The sequence below is a fragment of the Apium graveolens genome, chromosome 2 (genome assembly GCF_009905375.1).
Source record: "Apium graveolens cultivar Ventura chromosome 2, ASM990537v1, whole genome shotgun sequence".
NCBI lineage: Eukaryota > Viridiplantae > Streptophyta > Magnoliopsida > Apiales > Apiaceae > Apium > Apium graveolens.
Genome location: NC_133648.1, coordinates 163,632,665 through 163,637,172, shown reverse-complemented (window position 1 = coordinate 163,637,172; position 4,508 = coordinate 163,632,665). Strand labels below are relative to the sequence as shown.

The 4,508-nt window shown below is 32.0% G+C and overlaps 1 long non-coding RNA gene across 1 annotated transcript; it reads left to right on the top strand.

Moving 5' to 3' along the window:
- Window positions 1-446: 446 nt before the first annotated feature.
- LOC141707964 (uncharacterized) lies at window positions 447-3,229 on the top strand. Its single transcript, XR_012569243.1, has 5 exons — window positions 447-670; window positions 1,274-1,463; window positions 2,253-2,301; window positions 2,671-2,778; window positions 2,981-3,229. It is a non-coding gene; the product is annotated as an uncharacterized LOC141707964 (long non-coding RNA).
- Window positions 3,230-4,508: the final 1,279 nt, after the last annotated feature.

Genomic DNA, 4,508 nt, shown 5'->3' with positions numbered 1-4,508 from the left:
GCAAGTGTTACAAGGAGCGTTACATTAGCTAAGAGATTTTTGGTTTATTGTAATACCTCGCTTACAGTGTTACAATAGCTATAAATCTACTGTTACAATGAAATGCTGGTGTTGCACAACATGTAACACCAATACCTAGTGTTACATTAGGTACTTTTTAATTTTTAAAATTTTTAAAGTGAAAACATTACTACAAAACTAGTATTAAAATTATATTCTGAATTATTAATTAATCAGGAATATAACATCAAATTACTTACAAATTACGAAATTTATTTTATTGTACTTAAATTTAGAAGTCACTTTTTTTTATTTTATTATTTAATAAATAATAAATTATTAATTTAAATTAAAAACTAAAATAAAAAAAAATAAAAAATACTACACTGTTTACTAGGTAAAAAATGAGCGGGATTTTTCCCCCAACAAAAAAAGACCCAGACCTACTTACATGGACAAAACACAATCACTCAAACAATCTCTCTCACCAACACTCTCTCGACTCTCTCTCTCTCAAAACAGTCTCTCCAACTCAAAGAATTTATTGAAGAACATATTGATAGTTGAATCCACAATTATATTACTCTAATTTAGAGGATGTTACTGACTTTTCAATTCATATAATTTTGCAGGGTTTCTAGGGCTTCAAATTGGGGATTTAGTTTTTTTGGTACAGATTTGCTTTGATTTAAATATATATATACATATTTTCTCTGCTTAATATATATGCACACTGTAAAATATCAGGCGATTAGGGCTTTATATTGGATTTTAGGGCTTTATAATTGATATTCGATTGGGTGTTCAAGCTTTCGTAAAGAAATGTTTAGTTTGGTTTCGTTAATGTATGCTCTTTTTACAACTATGTTATAACCTTTTTATGCTGCATTGCTGTCATTTTTTATTTATATATAATGTTAATTTGACTATGATGATTTTGCGTATTTTTCGATAAATGATAATTATTGATTATCCCCTTCGAATTAGCTCTACAAGATGTTGTGTGATACTTTTTAGCCTAAAATACCAATTTTGTGATTTCATTTGTTTGTTACCTTCATTTGTTGTTATTTTACCCAAAAATAGAGTATTGTGACATTTTGCAAAATATTTAGTTATGAAATTGTGATGCTTTTATTGCCAATATAACAGTTGTGATGGAAAATAACTCTTTTTTATGTTTATTAAGTAATGTAGCAGAACCTCTGTTTCTAGACATTAATTTCAGTCTCAGGTACGATGACCTAATACATAGACCATACTTTTTGGATAGGTGGCGGAGACTATCTTGAACACAATACTTTCAGCCTTAATAATGTTACAGGATGCTCAAGTGCCACAGCTCATTCATATGCAAATCTTGAATGTACCCAATCTACTCCAGGAAGCAACCTTGCAACTCCTTCTGTGCTACAACTTGCGAAGACCAGAAAGCTATCTGCCGAGCGCTCTGAAGCGAGAAAGTATGTTGAGAAGATGCACTTGTTACTTTTCTTTTTGGCATAATACGAAGTATTACTTTTCATTACAATTTGAATAGTTTCACGCAATTACACGTATCCTTATTTGGTCTAAAAGGTTTGTACTTGTACAGCACACTGTCTAATGTCATGCAAGTAATTGGCTTGTTAAATTATCAGTCCCCTATGTAACTAGCTAGAGGCGATGTGAAGATAGATTCTTTGTAATAACCGAACCAGAAATTATCTTTTCTCTATATGTTTAGACGAAAAGAGGGGTAAATATCTTCAGGACTGTATTTTAAACTAACAGAAGGTTGTTCAGCAGTCGCCAATTTTCAGACAGTTTCTACAATGTCTAGATGCTGTAAAATGAGAAAACCCTTATCCATTTGAAGATTCCTGTCACAGTGTTACTCTTGCTTTAGCTATTCTATAAAATCTTGGCCATCAACAATCAATAGTCATGCTCAACTTGAATACATATCAAAAGCTTTGCTTTGCCACACAAATTGTCATTTTGAGGTTTTATTGAGGTTGATAACCTTAGAGATCTGGAGGTCTTCTATTAGCTAGTCAGACTGGCTTGTCGTTTGATCCTTGTTTTAGGTCATTTTGGTTGTTAAGTCTTAAGGTTTATGTTTTTAATTATATTCAAATATGTGGTTGATAATTTAACACTTTTGCAATAAGATGGTTTGTTACATGAAAAGTACTGTTTAGTCTATTGTTTAGACTATATATATAGTTTCAGTAGCCTCAATTGATTAAAATTTGCATTGTTTTCCTCAGTCGAACTCTGCTGCAAAAGAAACAGTTCTTTCATTCACATCGGGCTCAGGTGACTTGCTAGTACTGCACTACAACATTTTTGGTTCTCCATGTTGTCATCTCTGCGTGCATTTTATAAATTTATAAAGATGGAAAATCTTTGGAAACTTATTAAGCAGGGTTGAAACACGATCCACACAACCAACTTATAATTTTGCAGGATGATCATCTATTTAATCATATTGTGAAGAACAACCTCTTGAAACTAGTTATAGATGTTTTTGTTGATAATGGCAATCGATATAATTTATTGAACTCTGCTGTGCTAGAGTTGTTTGAGCATGTCCGGAGGGTAATTATAATATTTACCTAGTTGCAGATAGTATTTGATGAAGATAGCAGGAGGATGACTTATACCTTGACATTAAATAATTTTCAGGATAACTTCAAGATACTAATCAAGTATATAATCAATTCCTTTTGGGGTCAGTTGGTCAACTTTGCAAACTTCTCCTCAATTCAATCCTTAAAAGTTAGATATGATCAGGTAATCGTTTTCCTTAAAAGTTACAGAAGAACTTTAGATTGCGTATAAAATTTGGATCTGAGGTAAGTTCTTCCGTTCTGGTTTATGTATTTATTGTATCAGACTATCAGTTATTTTTTTTTATATGAAAACTTGCAATATTTTCTATTATTAGTTGCATGGCTTTTTTTCCTTTGTGTTGACGTATGTTTTATACTTGTAGATTCTGGTGCTGCTATGGAACAAGTTTGGCATCTTGTAAGAAAGATATATCAAAGGATAGTCGACGGGTAGTTTTTTCCTATCCAAGGATAACTTGTATTTTATGTTGTAGTTGTTGGAGTTAGAGATGAGACTCTTATGTAGTGGTATAGTTTGGAAATTGAGACTGTTATTTAATAGTTTATTTTGAAAAATTGAGATTCGTGTATGCAAATTTGATATTTTATTAATTATATATGGGATTGTTACATTTGACTATTCTAGTGTAATATATGTTTATATATAGTGTTATATTACATATGGTAGTGTTGCTTAATTACAAAAAAATTGTGTTACAATAGATAAAACAGAATGTTACAATAGGTTGTGGGACCCAACCTTGTGGGTCCCACTTATGCAATCTTGATCAAGCTATTGTATCACTCATTTTGTGTTACATTTGGGCCTTTTAGTGTTACAGTAGGTGCCTATTGCGAGTTTTGTTGGCTTGTGAGGTCCTTCATGGATTCTGTCAAAATATTCTGGATCAGTAGCTTCCAGAAACATAGTCATCCTCACCTTCCATATGGGATATTCAGATGGCTTCAGTATGGGAACTCTAATAGCCTCGTAGCGACTATGGATTTGAGTCTTTGGTGGTTCTTCAGTTTTGGTGGGCTTCGTTGGAGTTTCTGCTTCAAACATGATTGTTTTTGGATCTTAAATTGTTTGTGTGTTAACAGATAGGCTCTGATACCACTTGTTAGGTCACACACACTGTAGAAGGGGGTTGAATACAGTGTATAGCACAATCAAATCGAATTCAAATAACACAAGTAACAGAAAATAGACTTTAGTCAATGTAATATACTCTGTTACAATATGGAATTGTCCTCTCTCAGTGATGAACAAATATCACGAGAGCTGTTAGGGTTACAATGAATAATATTCTCGATAATGATAACACTTATAGTGTAAAACCTATGTCTGTGTTTATATATCACACAGTTACAAGATAATCGCTAATTGGTATGGAATATAATTCTGCTTCCTAAAATATAGCAATCAATTATCTTTTCTTCCAAGTATTCCATTTTTCATAGAATCCCTTCTTCATGCATATCTCTTCTTACGTTTGTCTCGATCTTCTTTCCTTTCAATCAACCACCTTCCTTATCTGAAAGTTTCCTTTAAGTCCTGATATTATCTTCTGATAAATATCTCCTGAACCTTAAGTACTGATAACTTAAGTTCTGACTTCAGTATAAGTGTTGATTTCAGTTAAGTACTGATTTGTCCTGTTTAAGTAAGATCTGAAAACTAAATATAAATCATATTAGACATGACATTATCAAATATATCTAACAATAGACATCACACATTAGACATCGATTAACTTTGCCACTAATGTTAAAAGAGGTATTGACATCATCCCGTGTTTTTGTGATGTCTTTGTTCTTTGTAAACATCGGTTATAATTAAACCGATGTCTAAACTTCACCAAAAAAAAAAATTTCGCGCCCACCTTTTCTTTTCCCCCTTAGTCAAAA